General features: G+C 50.8%; 1 protein-coding gene across 1 annotated transcript in view; it reads right to left on the bottom strand.

The window, feature by feature from the left end:
* Nucleotides 1–20533, bottom strand: part of LOC138249549 (interleukin-1 receptor accessory protein-like) — a 2044856-nt gene that overhangs the window by 508033 nt on the left and 1516290 nt on the right. The gene's annotated exons all lie outside the window — the stretch shown is intronic.

The raw sequence follows: 20533 nt of genomic DNA on the forward strand, positions 1-20533 counted from the left end.
GTAAAAGGAGAGGACCAAACGACCCATAAAATGAAACTCAAGCGACCCATGACTAAAATACTCACTGCACCCTAAAATAGTTGCCCCCAACTGGAGCCACCTACAAAATATATGTACAGAGCATAAATAAGTAAAAAAGAAAGGTACAGGATTCTCCTGAGACTAAAGAATGATATATGTTTTTCTAAGCCAACCTACAACCCACAGCCCTTGTCCAACAGGTCTACAACCAAACCATGAGTGCACCACCTTTTCAGCGGCCCGCTACCTCTTCAGCAACAACTTCCAGAACTCTGACAAGACCCAAGTGTGTTTTGTACATACAGTCTTCTAAGAACTCTCTTACCAAAGAAAAGATACCCCAGTACCACAGCATTTGCCAGAACAGAAACATCTGAGAATTGTCAGAAGACTGCAGATGTTTTCCCAGAAACCTATCCTAAAGACCTGCAAAACTCCAAAAGTTAAGTATTTTTGCACCATTGTTTACCCTTTGTTTGTTGTGGGCATGGCCACATCTATCCATAGCCAGAAATCTGCCTAGTTACATGGAGCCTACCTCAACATTACTACAACACTTGCGTAGGGGCCTTTCCCACATCACTTACAATTACAATGAACCTAATGTTAGTATTCCACACGAACTACTCTGCACGCTCTTACAAAACACATGCTATCAGCACATGACTGCGGTGGGCACCCAGACATCGGTCAGACCACACTTCCTCTATTCGCTGGTACCACACACCGTAGGTGCAGATAGTCTTTATTTATCCCAGGAGGTAGCCCCCAAGAATGCAAGATGTCTCATCCACCTTTACCTTTGTAGAATCAGGGCCAAGATAAAACCTAGTAGGGTAGAACCTCATAGAGTAGTGGTAAACGTCATTCGATATGAGACCAACCACACCGCACTGTACCTTTACACCGAGCCTAGTGACAGTCAAACTTAGCTAGACAGGTAGGGCCACTGTAGGGGAGGGCACTGTTTGGTCCCAAGACTTTCCAGAAAAGAGGTCTTTGGCGGCAGCAAAACCACTGCATCAGTGCACAAACATGTCCGCTCTGGCATCCATCTGTGGTCCCAGGGTGGTCCTTAGCGTGTCTGGGGCAGTCTTCTTTAATAACAAGAGGACCCCAGACATGAAGTACCTGTGTAGGGCCATCCACATCAATGATACAAGGGGAAATAAGTCTCATAGGGGAGGATTAAATATCAGCATAGATACCCCATGTCAGGAAATCTGGGATACAGAAATAGATTGTTACACATGGTTGGAAGGGAAGAGGCAACCCCTAATTGTATGGAAACTTACATGGTATTCATTGTGTTTCAGAGGCAAAGGGATGATCCCTTTCAGCATCAGTGAAAATTGTGGAACAATACTGAACGTACCAGACATGCACTGAGGCACCTCTGCCCTGATGGAATTTTACTGGCAGTGTGGAGAATTCGCCTATGCTCAGCTCATCCCCAGGTGGTGGTTTCTCTGCTCCCTCATGATTGTGTACAACCAGACCCTGGTCATCTCCGGACGAGACCTGTCTGAGTTGTTCCAACATCCTCTACAGAAGAAATCAAATCTGTTGCATCAGGCTCGAAAGAAAAGAACTGCTGAATATTTTGGCTGGGCTCAGTACAAGGACATTCTGGAAGAATTCAGGCTATTCACTGACACTCAAGTAACTGTGGGAGGGTCCATACCCTTCTTTACCCTACAGACAAAGGCGAACACCCACTGGTTGCAGATAACCAGGTGGGAAATGCTGAAAGTGATCAACAGCACTGAGCTCGGCCTAGCCCCTGTCAAGGAAGAACAAAGAGCCATCTGTCTATCGGTATGTGTTAGACTTGATGACTGCAATCAGGGTGGGTGTGCAACAAGATCGGTTCATTCTGTTGTACATTTATACCTAGTAACGACCTGGACAATTACCTTTGTCATCTAAGCACTGCATTGTCTACAAGCTGAAATGAAGAAGGAGGGAGGTGCCCCTAGTTTTTTGATTGGCTTTCCCGGCATCCCCGTTGGGTGGCTAGACTGTGCAAGTCATTGTTGCCTATTCTCATTCCTAAGCTGTTTTTGTGTTGTTTCCTACAATTTGGCTTTCCTCTTGTAAAAATGCAGTCCCCAAATTAGGTAGATTGCAAGTAATTGGGGAAATAGTAGTGGACACAACAGAAACACATCAAAACTCAAACAATGATTGTTAGGAAGTACGGGTGGATAAAGTAGTTGAAGATTCAACTAGGGGAGAAATGTTAAAATGCACAAAAACAATGTAAATGTACGCTATGATATGTGCCAGCATAACGATGAACTCTCATTACTGTTGACGAATCAACTCGACATGACCTCCCCATTAACCCTGAGTAAGAAATATGTGTCCAGCAAGTTCTGCAACCTAGGCCTGAAGCAACTGATTGACAGATGACAGGTGGGGTAACAAGTAACCCATAATCAAATGCACAAACATGGAAAACACGGATTGATTTCCCAGCTAGGCAGCAGCACCACAAAGGTCCTAAGAGATTGGTCCCAAATAAAACACATTTGGCTGGAGGGGGTGACTGTGAGGCTGATCCAACAGACCAAATAATATAATCTGATTGACTGCCACTACATCGACAAAGATGTGGCTGCAGCCATTTCAGGACTCAGGGACTCAGTCCTGCAAAAAGGTTAAAAAGCATTTTGGGGGGCAAAATAATGAGAGCCTACGCGTCAATGGTAAGGATAAAAAACATAGGCTCTCATTACAGTTCTGGTGGTCGGTGATAAAGCGGCAATAATACCGCCAACAGGCCGGTGGTAAATAAAAAAAGGAATTATGACCACAGTGGAAACCGCCCAGACAGACAGCCACTTTAACACACCGACCGCTACGGTAGCAACAAGCACCACGGCGGTAACCGCCAACAGCCAGGAGGAAGACAATGTTCCACCCACTGTATTAAGACAGGTCTATCCACCACCTTTTCCACGGTGGTATCAACGACATCAAAAGCACGTCAGAAACAGTCACAGAAGTCAAAGGACTCACCTCTGGAGACTCAGGGAACAACCACAACGCCAAGGAGCTCGAGTTGCACATTTTTCCCAGGCTTGTATACCTCTTCATGCATTACGAACATCAACGCCGGCGAAGATGACCACGGTGAGTACTGCCGCCTAGCACAAAAGGGAGGGGGGAGGAAAAAGAGAGGGACACACACACACACAACACGCAACACCACCATCCCCGACACCATACACACAATCAGATGCAGTAACATTACATATTCACCCTGTACCCCTCAGGAATAATCCAAGGACAAAGGCAGTTGATTAAAGTGAGTGTAATAAGATAAAATAGTATAAATACGTGCTTCTATATCAAAACAGTATATACATTTATACAAACTGAGGGACACTGCCCAGTCCTCAATGTCTGTGGGTCACAGGGCCACTACACATAGGCCAAGGCCCCACCTCACCCCTCCAACAACACAGAGAGAACACTGCAGGGGCAGCAGGTCGAAAATACACAGGCACCTCAGGGGGATGGGGAATGGGGGGGCACCTCAGCCGGAAGATGGTACAACGCCACTGGTCCTAGAAGGGGCTACATGCCCTGTGCGATGTCCTGGGGAATGCAAGGCCACAGTCTCTCCAGTGGGTGGTGTGCCCACTGCTTGGTCCTGGGGAGTTCAAGGCCACAGTCTCTCAAGTGGCTAGTTTGCCCACTGCTTGGTCCTGGGGGGTACAAAGCCACAGTCTCTCAAGTGGGTGGTTTGCCCACTGCTTGGTCCTGGGGGGTACAAAGCCACAGTCTCTCAAGTGGGTGGTTTGCCCACTGCTTGGTCCTGGGGAGTGCAATGCCACAGTCTCTCAAGTGGGTGGTTTGCCCACTGCTTGCCCCTGGGGAGTTCAAGGCCACAGTCTCTCAAGTGGGTGGTTTGCCCACTGCTTGGTTCTGGGGAGTGCAAAGCAACAGTCTCTCAAGTGGGTGGTTTGCCCACTGCTTGGTCCTAGGGAGTGCAAAGCCACAGTCTCTCAAGTTGATGGCTTCTCCACTGGTTCTGGAGGGGGCCTTGTGCCCAGTGTGCTTCATCCTGGCAAGGATGGGGTGCGTGGATGGCTTCTTCCACTGGTTCTGGAGAGGGCATTGTGCCCTGTGTGCTTCATCCTGGCAAGGATGGGCTGAGTGGATGGCTTCTTCCACTGGTTCTGGAAGGGGCATTGTGCCCTGTGTGCTTCATCCTGGCAAGGATGGCGTGAGTGGACGGCTTCTTCCATTGGTACTGGAGGGGGCCTTGTGCCCTGTGATGCAGCAGTTGGGGAGTGCAAGGTCACAGTCTCTCACCTGGGTGTCACACACAGAGGATTTACAGGGTCCAGGACGCACTACAGCCCATGGAGGCAGGACTACACATTGCCCGCCAGCGGTGACAGCTGCTCAGTGGTGCCAGTAGTGGTGTTGGTGTCGGGGCTGCCAGTGGTGGGGGGAGGCTCCAGCCCCTCCCCTGCAGCCTCGGACGGCTGCCCATTGGGGCTGCTGGTGGCGGTGCTGTTGGTGATGCAGGCAGTGGTGGGGGAGGCTCCAGCCCTTCCCCTGCAGTCTCGGATGGCTGCCCACTGGTGCTGCTGCTGTCGGTGCTGGTGACGGTGCTGGTGGTGGTGCAGGCAGTGGTGGGGGGAGGCTCCAGCCCTTCCCCTGCAGCCGCGGATAGCGGCCCACTAGAGCTGCTGCTGGCGGTGCTGCTGGCAGTGCAGGCAGTGGTGGGAGGAGTCTTCAGCCCTTCCCCTGCAGCCTCGGACGGTTGCCCACTGGGGCTGCTGCTGCTGGTGGCAGGGCTGGTGGCGGTGCAGGCAGTGGTGGGGGGAGGCTCCCGCCATTCCCCTTCAGCCTCGGACGGCTGCCCACTGGGGCTGCTGCTGCTGGTGTCGGTGCTGGTGGCTGTGGAGGCAGTGGCGGATCCAGCCCTTCCCCTGCAGCCTCGGACGGATGCCCACTGCAGCTGCTGCTGCTGGTTTCAGTGCTCGTGGCGGTGCAGGCAGTGGTGGAGGGAGGCTCCAGTCCTTCCCCTGCAGCCTCGGACAGCTGCCCACTAGAGCTGCTGCTGCTGGTGGTGGTGGTGCTGGTGGCGGTGCAGGCAGTGATGGGGGGAGGCTCCAGCCCTTCCCCTGCAGCCTCGGATGGCTGCCCACTGGGTCTGCTGCCGCTGGTGGCGGTGCAGGCAGTGGTGGAGGGAGGAACAGCCCTTCCCCTGCAGCCTCGGATGGCTGCTCACTGGGGCTGCTGCTGCTGGTGGCGGTGCAGGCAGTGGTGGGGGGAGGCTCCAGCCCTTCCCCTGCAGCCTCGGATGGCTGAACCGCCATGGCTGGTGGTGGGGGCTCAGAATCAGTCCCAGCCTCCTGTCCTTCCTGCCTGCTGGTGCATGCCCCTTGCCCTTCCCTTTGGCAGCTGATGGCACCTCCTTGCCCTTCCCCTTGGCAGTTGGTGGTGCCTCCTTGCCCTTCCCCTTGGCAGTTGGTGGTGCCTCCTTGCCCTTCCCCTTGGCCGTTGGTGGTGCTTCCTTGCCCTTCCCCTTGGCAGCTGGTGGTGCCTCCTTGCCCTTCCCGTTGGCAGCTGGTGGTGCCTCCCTGCCCTTCCCTTTGGCAGAAAATGCAGGCACACTTACAGTGCTGATGGCTGGTTCCCTGGAGCCTCTCCCACCTGCATTAGCTGTTGACATTACTGTGGCTGTGGACTGGGTGGCAGAAGTGCCCGCCTGGGTTCTGACCACCCTGGCCTGATGTGAAGGATGAGGGGGAGGGGTAGGGAGGAGGTCAACAGTGGAGAGGAAAAGCTTCTTAGGGACATTGGGGTGGGAAGAGGGTGAAGGTTTGGGAGTGGAGGACGAGGGAGTGGTTGTAGGAGGTATCTGTCTGCTGATTTTGTGAACAGGTGCATGGGCTGGATGCTGTTGTGAGGTGGATTGCTGTTGGATGTCTGAGTGCTTTCGTTTGTGTACTTTGGGAGGAGGGGGCACAGACACAGTGGGAGAGGACACAGGGGACGTGTGCATGGATGTGGGGGTGGTGACTGCCAGTGAGGGGTATGTAGTGATAGGCATGGTGGTGATGGAGGTAGTGGATAAGGATGTAGTGCATGCAGGTGTGAATGTAGACGCTATTGGGAGGGAGGTGGAGGACGAGTGGAGGCAGTGGATGTCGGTATGTCTGCATCTGGATGGTGTTTGTGTGAGCGCCTGTGGGATGGTGTGTGGTGCTTGTGTTTGCCTGAGCCACTCCTGTGTGTTGTCTTGGGTGCATGCTGGTCTGACTGTGTGCTTAAGATAGGTTGGGGTTGATGGGAAAGGGACTGGGTAGAGGAAGTTGGAGGGGGAGGCTAGAAACAGGGACAATGGCTGCAATCAGGGAGGAGACCAATGCCTGGATTGAATTCTGTTGGGCCGCAATGCCAGAGTGAATGCCCTCCAGGAATGCATTTGTTTGTCGCAAATGGGCTGACAGCCCCCTGGATGGCATTCACTATGGTTGACTGCCCAACAGAGATGGATCACATGAGGTCAATATCCTCCTCACTCAGGGCAGCAGGGCTAACTGGGGCAGGGACTGAGGTGCCTGGGGCGAAGAAGATGCCCACCCTCCTGGGTGAGCGGGCACAGGAAAGTCGCTGAGGGGCTGCTGGGAGGGCGGTGCTGGTACGAGGGGTGGCAGCTGTACCTGTAGTTGGGGTGGGCACAGAGGTGTCCGCCACCACCAGGGAGCTTCCATCGGAGGAGGTATCACTGTCAGAACTGTCTCCGCAGTGGTGCTCCCCTCGCCCTCTGTCCCACTGGTGCCCTCACTGTCAGTGGATTCGGCATCCTGGGCCCTGTGGGATGCAGCTCCCTCCATCGCCGGTGCCTCTGATCCTCTGCCAGATGATGCTAATGCAATTAGGACAGGGTGACAAAACAAAAAGGGGGGAGAGACAAAGGATACACTTGGTCAATGGCTGATCCAACACAACCGTTGGAGTACACAACACACACACAAAGGGAACAGTCCTATGCACTAGGCAATGCACTACCAGTCACAATGCTAGTCACCAGGCCATGGACAGGAATACCTAATGCCAATAGCAGCATACCTGGCACCCACAGACCCCTGTCCACAAGTGGATGCCTACTAGCTTGGTAGGAGGTGGTGTTCATCAGCCCCTGCCGAACATGGGACCTACCCTGCAATGTCCGGCCTGGCCTAGGGGCACCCACAGACCCACATCCCCCACTCGGAGACCACCCCACTGCGCGCAAGTAGTATATTGGGGCACTGTACTCACCCCCTTGTGGCTGCTGTGATGCCCTCAAGCGCCCATCCAGCTCTGGATAGGCCACCGCCAGTGTGCCGGCCATCAGGAGGGTCAGGGGTCGACCGGCACCACTTCCTCGTTGGGAGGCCATCCACAGCTGGATCTTCGCCGTCTTCCTTGCCCAATGTCTCAGGTCCTCCCAACGTTTCCGAAAGTGGGTGCTCCGCCTGCCATAGACCCCCAGGGTCTGCACATCCTTGGCGATGGCACACCATATACCCTTTTCCTGATGGGTGCTTGAAGGAGGCTGGACTGGCTTGTAGTGGGTACCAAGGGGTACTTACACTTTCCACCAGGCCCAGGTATTAGTTTAGAGGGGTGTCTAGCAGCTTAGGCTGATAGAAAAGGTAGCTTAGCAAAGCAGGCTGAACTAGGAGACGAGTGAAGCTCCTACAGTACCACTAGTGTCATATGCACAATATCATAAGAAAACACAATACACAGATATACTAAAAATAAAGGTACTTTATTTTTATGACAATATGCCAAAGTATCTCAGTGAGTACCCTCAGTATGAGGATAGCAAATATACACAAGATATATGTACACAATACCAAAATATGCAGTAATAGCAATAGAAAACAGTGCAAACAATGTATAGTCACAATAGAATGAAATGGAGGCACATAGGGATAGGGGCAACACAAACCATATACTCTAGAAGTGGAATGCGAACCACGAATGGACCCCTATGTGACCTTGTAGAGGGTCGCTGGGACTGTAAGAAAACAGTGAGGGTTAGAAAAATAGCCCACCCCAAGACCCTGCAAAGTGGGTGCAAAGTGCACCTAAGTTCCCCAAAGAGCACAGAAGTAGTGATAGGGGAATTCTGCAAGGAAGACCAACACCAGCAATGCAACAACAATGGATTTCCTGACGAGAGTACCTGTGGAACAAGGGGACCAAGTCCAAGAGTCACGATCAAGTCAGGAGTGGGCAGATGCCCAGGAAATGCCAGTTGTGGGTGCAAAGAAGCTGCCACCAGATGGTAGAAGCTGTGGATTCTGCAAGAACGACAAGGGCTAGAAACTTCCCCTTTGGAGGATGGATGTCCCACGTCGTGAAGAGTCGTGCAGAGGTGTTTCCGTGCAGAAAGATCGCAAACAAGCCTTGCTAGCTGCAAGGGTCGTGGTTAGGGTTTTTGAATGCTGCTGTGGCCCAGGAGGGACCAGGATGTCACCAATTGCGTGAGGAGACAGAGGGGGCGTCCAGCAAGACAAAGAGCCCACTCAGAAGCAAGCAGCACCCGCAGAAGTGCCAGAACAGGCACTACGAAGTGGAGTGAACCAGAGCTCACCCGAAGTCACAAAGGAAGGTCCCACGACGCCGGAGGACAACTCAGGAGGTCGTGCACTGCAGGTTAGAGTGCCGGGGACCCAGGCTTGGCTGTGCACAAAGGAAATCCTAGAAGAGTGCACAGGAGCCCGAGCAGCTGCAAAACACGCGGTTCCCAGCAATGCAGTCTAGCGTGGGGAGGCAAGGACTTACCTCCACCAAACTTGGGCTGAAGAGTCACTGGACTATGGGAGTCACTTGGACAGAGTTGCTGAGTTCAAGGGACCTCACTCGTCGTGCTGAGAGGAGACCCAGAGGACCGGTGATGCAGTTCTTTGGTGCCTGCGGTTGCAGGGGGAAGATTCCGTCGACCCACGGGAGATTTCTTCGGAGCTTCTAGTGCAGAGAGGAGGCAGACTACCCCCACAGCATGCACCACCAGGAAAACAGTCGAGAAGGCGGCCGGATCAGCGTTACAAGGCCGCAGTAGTCGTCTTTGCTACTTTGTTGCAGTTTTGCAGGCTTCGAGAGCAGTCAGCGGTCGATTCCTTGGCAGAAGGTGAAGAGAGAGATGCAGAGGAACTCTGATGAGCTATTGCATTCGTTATCTAAAGAATTCCCCAAAGCAGATACCCTAAATAGCCAGAAAAGGAGGTTTGGCTACTTAGGAGAGAGGATAGGCTAGCAACACCTGAGGAGAATATCAGAAGGAGTCTCTGACGTCACCTGCTGGCACTGGCCAGTCAGAGCAGTCCAGTGTGCCAGCAGCACCTGTGTTTCCAAGATGGCAGAGGTCTGGAGCACACTGGAGGAGCTCTGGGCACCCCCCAGTGGAGGTGCAGGTCAGGGGAGTGGTCACTCCCCTTTCCTTTGTCCAGTTTCACGCCAGAGCAGGGCTGGGGGATCCCTGAACCGGTGTAGACTGACTTATGCATAAATGGGCACCATCTGTGCCCATGAAAGCATTTCCAGAGGCTGGGGGAGGCTACTCCTCCCCAGCCCTAACACCTTTTTCCAAAGGGAGAGGGTGTAACACCCTCTCTCTGAGGAAGTCCTTTGTTCTGCCTTCCTGGGCCAAACCTGGCTGGGCCCCAGGAGGGCAGAAACCTGTCTGAGTGGTTGGCAGCAGCAGCAGCTGCAGTGAAACCCCGGGAAAGGTAGTTTGGCAGTACCCGGGTCTGAGCTAGAGACTCGGGGGATCATGGAATTGGCTCCCCAATGCCAGAATGGCATTGGGGTGACAATTCCATGATCTTAGACATGTTACATGGCCATGTTCGGAGTTACCATTGTGACGCTATACATATGTCGTGACATATGTATAGTGCACGTGTGTAATGGTGTCCCGCACTCACAAAGTCCGGGGAATTTGCCCTGAACAATGTGGGAGCACCTTGGCTAGTGCCAGGGTGCCCACACACTAAGTAACTTAGCACCCAACCTTTACCAGGTAAAGGTTAGACATATAGGTGACTTATAAGTTACTTAAGTGCAGTGGTAAATGGCTGTGAAATAATGTGGACGTTATTTCACTCAGGCTGCAATGGCAGGCCTGTGTAAGAATTGTCAGAGCTCCCTATGGGTGGCAAAAGAAATGCTGCAGCCCATAGGTATCTCCTGGAACCCCAATACCCTGGGTACCTCAGTACCATATACTAGGGAATTATAAGGGTGTTCCAGTATGCCAATCTGAATTGGTGAAATTGGGCACTAGCCTGTGAGTGACAATTTGTAAAGAGAGAGCATAACCACTGAGGTTCTGGTTAGCAGAGCCTCAGTGAGACAGTTAGGAATCACACAGGGAACACATACATTTAGGTCACAAACTTATGAGCACTGGGGTCATGACTAGCAGGGTCCCAGTGACACATAACAAACATACTGAAAACATAGGGTTTTCACTATGAGCACTGGGCCCTGGCTAGCAGGATCCCAGTGAGACAGTGAAAACACCCTGACATACACTCACAACCAGGTCAAAAGTGGGGGTAACAAGGCTAGAAAGAGGCTACTTTCTCACACAACCCCCCCCAAACGAAGGACAATAAGGCTAACCTTGGCCAGTTGAGACTTTATTGTCTAAGTGGTGATAAGTAGAGAGTAGCTCTGCAATAGACTGGTTACTCCCTTTATCATCCACTATATGGTTACTTCCCTGTGGGGATGTCAACCACCCTGTTTGAAGTTTTTTAGCTAAGCAACAATGTGAAGATATATTTTCAGAGTTTCTATCAGTAAGTTTTAGTTTAGGGCAGTGGGAATTATCCACTGAACCTATTTCTAGTGATGAAAATGCCAGACAGGGATGCTGTCTCAGTAAAGCCATAGCTGGGCAAAAACTTTGTCCATATGGCTGGAAGAGAGAACAGAGATGCTGTTTCTCTTGAGTTGGAGCAGGGCAGGGATGCTGTCCTATGAGCTCCACTCTAGGGCAGGGATGCTGTCCTAAGTGTTGTGAGGCAGGCAGTGCAGTGTTTCTGCACTAAAGTTTCTCTGGGAGGGTTGGAGGGATGCCTCATGTTAACTAAAATGGTGCTCTTTTTCTCACCAATGTTAGTTATCCCACAGAGAGGTACTTCCACCTCAGGGAGTACAGCTGTTCCAGCTGATGATTCCCTTGGAACAGGTGGCAGCCCAGGAGAGGTTTCTCCCACCACAGGAATGGTATCCTGAATGGTAGGGTGGTTATGGGATACTGTGATACCCTTTATACCTGTTGTTGGAGAGGGATCCTGAGTTTTCAGGCCTTCTCTCCTTTGCTTTTTCATTTCAGTAGAAATGAGAGGGAACAATTCTTCAGGGATACCCAGCATAGCTGCATGGGTATAAAACTCTGCATCAGCCCAACCTGAGGCCTCTAGGTCATTACCTAAGAGACAATCTACAGGTAAGCTACGTGATACTACCACCTGCTTAGGGCCAGTAACTCCACCCCAACTAAGCTGAACTAGAGCTAAGGGAAGAAACTTAGTGGAGTTATGGACATCAATAATTTTATACTGTTGTCCAATGATGTGTTGTTCAGGAGCCACAAGGTTTTCAGTCACCAAAGTGATACTGGCACCTGTGTCCCTGTAGGCCTGGGCCTCAACACCATTTATTGAAACTGTCTGCCTGTACTTATCCATTGTAAGGGGACAAGCAGCCAGTGTGGCAAGGCAAATGCCACTAGGTGTGACAGAAACTGTCTTAGGATTGACTACCCCAGTTTCTATGATGGACCCATAAGTGAACCCAACTACACCCTTAACTTGACTGTTGCCAGCAGTCCCACCACTAGTACCACTACTGCTAGGGGCACTAGAGCTTGATGTATTAGTGGTGGTAGGCTCAGGGGGTTTACCTGGACAGGACATATCCCCTGGCCTATGGCCTCTGTTTTTAAAACAAAGCACCAAGGCCCGTATTTATACTTTTTTTAGCGCCGCATTTGTGCCGCTTTTTGATGCAAAACGGCGCAAACCTACAAAATACAATGGCATTTTGCAAGTTTGCGCCGTTTTTGCGTCAAAAAACGACACAAATACGGCGCAAAAAAAGTATAAATACGGGCCCAAGGCTTTTTAATGTGTGTGGGTTGAGAAGAAGAGGAAGAATTTGTTTTATCCCCACCCCCTGAAGAGTGTTTAGGATTTGAAGAAGGATCTTTGGTTTTACCCTTGTCCCCATGCTTATCCTGAGATTTCTCTCCATCTTTCTTCTTGCCATCCCTGTCACCACCTGTATGAACTTTTCTGTTCACTCTTGTTCTGACCCATTTGTCTGCCTTCTTTCCCAATTCTTGGGAGAGTTCAGATCTGAGTCCACTAGATACTGGTGCAACAAATCAGACACACAATTATTAAGAATATGCTCTCTCAGGATTAAGTTATACAGGCTTTAATAGTCAGAAACTTTACTGCCATGTAACCACCCCTCCAAGGCCTTCACTGAATGGTCAACAAAGTCTACCCAGTCTTGTGAAGACTCCTTTTTGGTTTCTCTGAACTTGATCCTCTACTGTTCAGTGGTTAAGCCATAACCATCTAGGAGTGCATTCTTAAGAACTGTAAAATCATTGGCATCACTTTCCTTAACAGTAAGGAGCCTATCCCTACCCTTTCCACTGAAAGATAGCCATAGGATAGCAGCCCACTGCCTTTGAGGGACCCCCTGTACATTACAGGCCCTCTAAAGTGCAGCAAACCACTTGTTAATGTCACCCCCCTCCTTGTAAGGGGGAACTATCTTATGCAGATTCCTAGAATCATGCTCTTTAACAGGATTACTATCTGTAATACTGCTGCTGCCACCATGGGGTCCAAACCCCAACCTCTGTCTTTTTTTTCTAAATCAAAGGCTTGCCTATCTTAATCCAGCTGTTGCTTCCTGAGCTTCAGCCTGGATTCTTCCACTCTCAATCTATTGAGCTCCCTTTCTAACACTCTGTCATCAGGGTGGGTGGGTTGGGCATGCCTTGACACAGAAGAATGGTGAGAAAGAACAGAGGGAGACTGTAGGAGGCTGGACTGGCTTGTAGTGAGTACCAAGGGGTACTTGCACCTTGCACCAGGCCCAGTTATCCCTTATTAGTGTATAGGGTGTCTAGCAGCTTAGGCTGATAGATAATGGTAGCTTAGCAGAGCAGCTTAGGCTGAACTAGGAGACGTGTGAAGCTACTACAGTACTGTGAGAAGGTAGCCTCTTTCTAGCCTTGTTACCCCCACTTTTGGCCTGTTTGTGAGTGTATGTCAGGATGTTTGTCACTGTTTTCACTGTCTCACTGGGATCCTGATGGCTGGGCCCCAGTGCTCATAGTGAAAACACTATGTTTTCAGTATGTTTGTTATGTGTCACTGGGATCCTGCTGGTCAGGACCCCAGTGCTCATAGGTTTGTGGCCTATATGTATGTGTCACTGGGACCCTGTCACACAGGGCCCCAGTGCTCATAGGTGTGCATGTATATGTTCCCTGTGTGGTGCTTAACTATCTCACTGAGGCTCTGCTAACCAGAACCTCAGTGGTTATGCTCTCTCATTACTTTCAAATTGTCACTAACAGGCTAGTGACCAATTTTACCAATTTACATTGGCTTACTGGAACACCCTTATAATTCCCTAGTATATGGTACTGAGGTACCCAGGGTATTGGGGTTCCAGGAGATCCCTATGGGCTGCAGCATTTCTTTTGCCACCCATAGGGAGCTCTGACAATTCTTACACAGGCCTGCCACTGCAGCCTGAGTGAAATAACGTCCACGTTATTTCACAGCCATTTTACACTGCACTTAAGTAACTTATAAGTCACCTATATGTCTAACCTTTACCTGGTAAAGGTTAGGTGCAAAGTTACTTAGTGTGAGGGCACCCTGGCACTAGCCAAGGTGCCCCCACATTGTTCAGAGCCAATTCACTGAACTTTGTGAGTGCGGGGACACCATTACACGCGTGCACTACATATAGGTCACTACCTATATGTAGCTTCACCATGGTAACTCCGAATATGGCCATGTAACATGTCTATGATCATGGAATTGCCCCCTCTATGCCATCCTGGCATTGTTGGTACAATTCCATGATCCCAGTGGTCTGTAGCACAGACCCTGGTACTGCCAGACTGCCCTTCCTGGGGTTTCACTGCAGCTGCTGCTGCTGCCAACCCCTCAGACAGGCAGCTGCCCTCCTGGGGTCCAGCCAGGCCTGGCCCAGGATGGCAGAACAAAGAACTTCCTCTGAGAGAGGGTGTGACACCCTCTCCCTTTGGAAAATGGTGTGAAGGCAGGGGAGGAGTAGCCTCCCCCAGCCTCTGGAAATGCTTTGTTGGGCACAGATGTGCCCAATTCTGCATAAGCCAGTCTACACCGGTTCAGGGACCCCTTAGCCCCTGCTCTGGCGCGAAACTGGACAAAGGAAAGGGGAGTGACCACTCCCCTGACCTGCACCTCCCCTGGGAGGTGTCCAGAGCTCCTCCAGTGTGCTCCAGACCTCTGCCATCTTGGAAACAGAGGTGCTGCTGGCACACTGGACTGCTCTGAGTGGCCAGTGCCACCAGGTGACGTCAGAGACTCCTGCTGATAGGCTCCTTCAGGAGTTAGTAGCCTTTCCTCTCTCCTAGGTAGCCAAACCCTCTTTTCTGGCTATTTAGGGTCTCTGTCTCTGGGGAAACTGCAGATAACGAATGCATGAGCTCAGCCGAGTTCCTCTGCATCTCCCTCTTCACCTTCTGATAAGGAATCGACCGCTGACCGCGCTGGAAGCCTGCAAACCTGCAACATAGTAGCAAAGACGACTACTGCAACTCTGTAACGCTGATCCTGCCGCCTTCTCGACTGTTTTCCTGCTTGTGCATGCTGTGGGGGTAGCCTGCCTCCTCTCTGCACCAGAAGCTCCGAAGAAATCTCCCGTGGGTCGACGGAATCTTCCCCCTGCAACCGCAGGCACCAAAAAGCTGCATTACCGGTCCCTTGGGTCTCCTCTCAGCACGACGAGCGAGGTCCCTCGAATCGAGCGACACTGTCCAAGTGACCCCCACAGTCCAGTGACTCTTCAGCCCAAGTTTGGTGGAGGTAAGTCCTTGCCTCACCTCGCTGGGCTGCATTGCTGGGAACCGCGACTTTGCAGCTACTCCGGCCCCTGTGCACTTCCGGCAGAAATCCTTCGTGCACAGCCAAGCCTGGGTCCACGGCACTCTAACCTGCATTGCACGACTTTCTAAGTTGGTCTCCGGCGACGTGGGACTCCTTTGTGCAACTTCGGCGAGCACCGTTTCACGCATCCTCGTAGTGCCTGTTTCTGGCACTTCTCCGGGTGCTACCTGCTTCAGTGAGGGCTCTTTGTCTTGCTCAACGTCCCCTCTCTCTGCAGGTCCAATTTGCGACCTCCTGGTCCCTCCTGGGCCCCAGCAGCGTCCAAAAACGGCAAACGCACGATTTGCGTGTAGCAAGGCTTGTTGGCGTCCTTCCGGCGGGAAAACACTTCTGCACGACTCTCCAAGGCGAGAGAGATCCGTCCACCAAAGGGGAAGTCTCTAGCCCTTTTCGTTCCTGCAGAAACCTCAGCTTCTTCTGTCCAGTCGAAGCTTCTTTGCACCCGCAGCTGGCATTTCCTGGGCATCTGCCCATCTCCGAGTTGCTTGTGACTTTTGGACTTGGTCCCCTTGTTCCACAGGTACCCTCAGTCAGGAATCCATCGTTGTTGCATTGCTGATTTGTGTTTTCCTTGCATTTTCCCTCTAACACGACTATTTTGTCCTTAGGGGAACTTTAGTGCACTTTGCACTCACTTTTCAGGGTCTTGGGGAGGGTTATTTTTCTAACTCTCACTATTTTCTAATAGTCCCAGCGACCCTCTACAAGGTCACATAGGTTTGGGGTCCATTCGTGGTTCGCATTCCACTTTTGGAGTATATGGTTTGCGTTGCCCCTATCCCTATGTTTCCCCATTGCATCCTATTGTAACTATACATTGTTTGCACTGTTTTCTAAGACTATACTGCATATTTTTGCTATTGTGTATATATATCTTGTGTATATTTCCTATCCTCTCACTGAGGGTACTCTCTAAGATACTTTGGCATATTGTCATAAAAATAAAGTACCTTTATTTTTAGTATAACTGTGTATTGTGTTTTCTTATGATATTGTGCATATGACACTAAGTGGTACTGTAGTAGCTTCACACGTCTCCTAGTTCAGCCTAAGCTGCTCTGCTAAGCTACCATTATCTATCAGCCTAAGCTGCTAGACACCCTATACACTAATAAGGGATAACTGGGCCTGGTGCAAGGTGCAAGTACCCCTTGGTACTCACTACAAGCCAGTCCAGCCTCCTACAAGTACCACTTAGTGTCATATGCACAATATCATAAGAAAACACAATACACAGTTATACTAAAAATAAAGGTACTTTATTTTTATGACAATATGCCAAAGTATCTTAGAGTGTACCCTCAGTGAGAGGATAGGAAATATACACAAGATATATATACACAATAGCAAAAATATGCAGTATAGTCTTAGAAAACAGTGCAAACAATGTATAGTTACAATAGGATGCAATGGGGAAACATAGGGATAGGGGCAACACAAACCATATACTCCAAAAGTGGAATGCGAACCACGAATGGACCCCAAACCTATGTGACCTTGTAGAGGGTCGCTGGGACTATTAGAAAATAGTGAGAGTTAGAAAAATAACCCTCCCCAAGACCCTGAAAAGTGAGTGCAAAGTGCACTAAAGTTCCCCTAAGGACAAAGTAGTCGTGTTAGAGGAATAATGCAGGAAAGACACAAACCAGCAATGCAACAACTGTGGATTTCCAATCTAGGGTACCTGTGGAACAAGGGGACCAAGTCCAAAAGTCACAAGCAAGTCGGAGATGGGCAGATGCCCAGGAAATGCCAGCTGCGGGTGCAAAGAAGCTTCGACTGGACAGAAGAAGCTGAGGTTTCTGCAGGAACGAAAAGGGCTAGAGACTTCCCCTTTGGTGGACAGATCCCTCTCGCCTTGGAGAGTCGTGCAGAAGTGTTTTCCCGCCGGAAGGACGCCAACAAGCCTTGCTACACGCAAATCGTGCGTTTGGCGTTTTTGGACGCTGCTGGGGCCCAGGAGGGACCAGGAGGTCGCAAATTGGACCTGCAGAGAGAGGGGACGTCGAGCAAGACAAAGAGCCCTCACTGAAGCAGGTAGCACCCGGAGAAGTGCCAGAGACAGGCACTACGAGGATGCGTGAAACGGTGCTCGCCGAAGTTGCACAAAGGAGTCCCACGTCGCCGGAGACCAACTTAGAAAGTCGTGCAATGCAGGTTAGAGTGCCGTGGACCCAGGCTTGGCTGTGCACGAAGGATTTCCGCCGGAAGTGCACAGGGGCCGGAGTAGCTGCAAAGTCGCGGTTCCCAGCAATGCAGCCCAGCGAGGTGAGGCAAGGACTTACCTCCACCAAACTTGGGCTGAAGAGTCACTGGACTGTGGGGGTCACTTGGACAGCGTCGCTGGATTCGAGGGACCTCGCTCGTCGTGCTGAGAGGAGACCCAAGGGACCGGTAATGCAGCTTTTTGGTGCCTGCGGTTGCAGGGGGAAGATTCCGTCGACCCACGGGAGATTTCTTCGGAGCTTCTGGTGCAGAGAGGAGGCAGGCTACCCCCACAGCATGCACAAGCAGGAAAACAGTCGAGAAGGCGGCAGGATCAGCGTTACAGAGTTGCAGTAGTCGTCTTTGCTACTATGTTGCAGGTTTGCAGGCTTCCAGCGCGGTCAGCGGTCGTTTCCTTATCAGAAGGTGAAGAGAGAGATGCAGAGGAACTCGGATGAGCTCTTGCATTCGTTATCTAAAGTTTCCCCAGAGACAGAGACCCTAAATAGCCAGAAAAGAGGGTTTGGCTACCTAGGAGAGAGGAAAGGCTACTAACACCTGAAGGAGCCTATCAGCAGGAGTCTCTGACGTCACCTGGTGGCACTGGCCACTCAGAGCAGTCCAGTGTGCCAGCAGCACCTCTGTTTCCAAGATGGCAGAGGTCTGGAGCACACTGGAGGAGCTCTGGACACCTCCCAGGGGAGGTGCAGGTCAGGGGAGTGGTCACTCCCCTTTCCTTTGTCCAGTTTCGTGCCAGAGCAGGGGCTAAGGGGTCCCTGAACCGGTGTAGACTGGCTTATGCAAAATTGGGCACATCTGTGCCCAACAAAGCATTTCCAGAGGCTGGGGGAGGCTACTCCTCCCCTGCCTTCACACCATTTTCCAAAGGGAGAGGGTGTCACACCCTCTCTCAGAGGAAGTTCTTTGTTCTGCCATCCTGGGCCAGGCCTGGCTGGACCACAGGAGGGCAGCTGCCTGTCTGAGGGGTTGGCAGCAGCAGCAGCTGCAGTGAAACCCCAGGAAGGGCAGTTTGGCAGTACCAGGGTCTGTGCTACAGACCACTGGGATCATGGGATTGTGCCAACTATGCCAGGATGGTATAGAGGGGGCAATTCCATGATCATAGACATGTTACATGGCCATATTCGGAGTTACCATGGTGAAGCTACATATAGGTAGTGACCTATATGTAGTGCACGCGTGTAATGGTGTCCCCGCACTCACAAAGTTCAGTGAATTGGCTCTGAACAATGTGGGGGCACCTTGGCTAGGGCCAGGGTGCCCTCACACTAAGTAACTTTGCACCTAACCTTTACCAGGTAAAGGTTAGACATATAGGTGACTTATAAGTTACTTAAGTGCAGTGTAAAATGGCTGTGAAATAACGTGGACGTTATTTCACTCAGGCTGCAGTGGCAGGCCTGTGTAAGAATTGTCAGAGCTCCCTATGGGTGGCAAAAGAAATGCTGCAGCCCATAGGGATCTCCTGGAACCCCAATACCCTGGGTACCTCAGTACCATATACTAGGGAATTATAAGGGTGTTCCAGTAAGCCAATGTAAATTGGTAAAAGTGGTCACTAGCCTGTCAGTGACAATTTGGAAAGAAATGAGAGAGCATAACCACTGAGGTTCTGGTTAGCAGAGCCTCAGTGAGACAGTTAGTCACTACACAGGTAACACATTCAGGCACACTTATGAGCACTGGGGCCCTGGGTTACCAGGGTCCCAGTGACACATACAACTAAAACAACATATATGCAGTGAAAAATGGGGGTAACATGCCAGGCAAGATGGTACTTTCCTACACAACCCCCCCCCAAACGAAGGACAATAAGACTAGCCATTACCTGATGAGTCTTCATTGTCTAAGTGGAAATATCTGGAGAGTCCATCTGCATTGGAGTGGCTACTCCCAGGTCTATGTTCCACTGTATAGTCCATTCCCTGTAGGGATATGGACCACCTCAACAATTTAGGATTTTCACCTTTCATTTGTTTTAGCCAAAGTAGAGGTTTGTGGTCTGTCTGAACAATGAAGTGAGTGCCAAACAGGTATGGCCTCAACTTCTTCAGAGCCCAGACCACAGCAAAGGCCTCCCTCTCAATGGCAGACCAACGCTTTTCTCTAGGGGTCAACCTCCTACTAATAAAAGCAACAGGTTGATCCTGGCCCTCAGATTTAAGTTGTGATAGGACTGCCCCTACTCCTAATTCAGATGCATCAGTTTGGACATAGAATTTTTTAGAGTAACAAGGGCTTTTCAGGACAGGTGCAGAGCACATGGCCTGCTTCAGCTCCTCAAAAGCTTTCTGACAGCTTGCTGTCCATAATACCTTTTTAGGCATTTTCTTGGATGTGAGGTCATTAAGAGGGGCTGCAATGGAGCCATAGTTCTTAATGAACCTCCTGTAATACCCAGTGAGGCCTAGGAAGGCTCTCACCTGAGTTTGAGTGGTAGGGGGAACCCAATCAATAATAGTTTGGATTTTCCCCTGAAGTGGTGCAATCTGTTCCCCACCAACAAGGTGTCCCAGATAAACCACCTTACCCTGCCCTATCTGGCACTTTGAAGCCTTGATAGTGAGGCCTGCCTTTTGCAGGGCCTCCAAAACTTTCCAAAGGTGGACCAGGTGATCATCCCAGCTGGAGCTAAAGACAGCTATATCGTCCAAATATGCTGCACTGAAAGCTTCCAGCCCTTGCAGGACTGTGTTCACCAACCTCTGAAAAGTGGCAGGTGCATTTTTCAAACCAAAAGGCATTACAGTAAACTGGTAATGTCCTCCAATGGTAGAAAATGCAGTCTTAGGTTTAGCATCTTCTGACAATTTGATCTGCCAATACCCTGCAGTCAAATCAAAAGTGCTTAGATACTTGGCAGATGCCAGTGTATCTATAAGCTCATCTGCCCTGGGTATAGGGTGAGCATCAGTTTTGGTTACCAAGTTGAGACCTCTATAGTCTACACAAAACCTCATTTCCTTCTTTCCATCTTTAGAATTTGGTTTTGGTACCAGTACCACAGGAGAAGCCCATGGACTGTCAGAGTGCTCAACCACTCCTAGTTCCAACATTTTCTG

This window comes from Pleurodeles waltl, chromosome 8, assembly GCF_031143425.1.
Source record: "Pleurodeles waltl isolate 20211129_DDA chromosome 8, aPleWal1.hap1.20221129, whole genome shotgun sequence".
NCBI classification, from domain to species: domain Eukaryota; kingdom Metazoa; phylum Chordata; class Amphibia; order Caudata; family Salamandridae; genus Pleurodeles; species Pleurodeles waltl.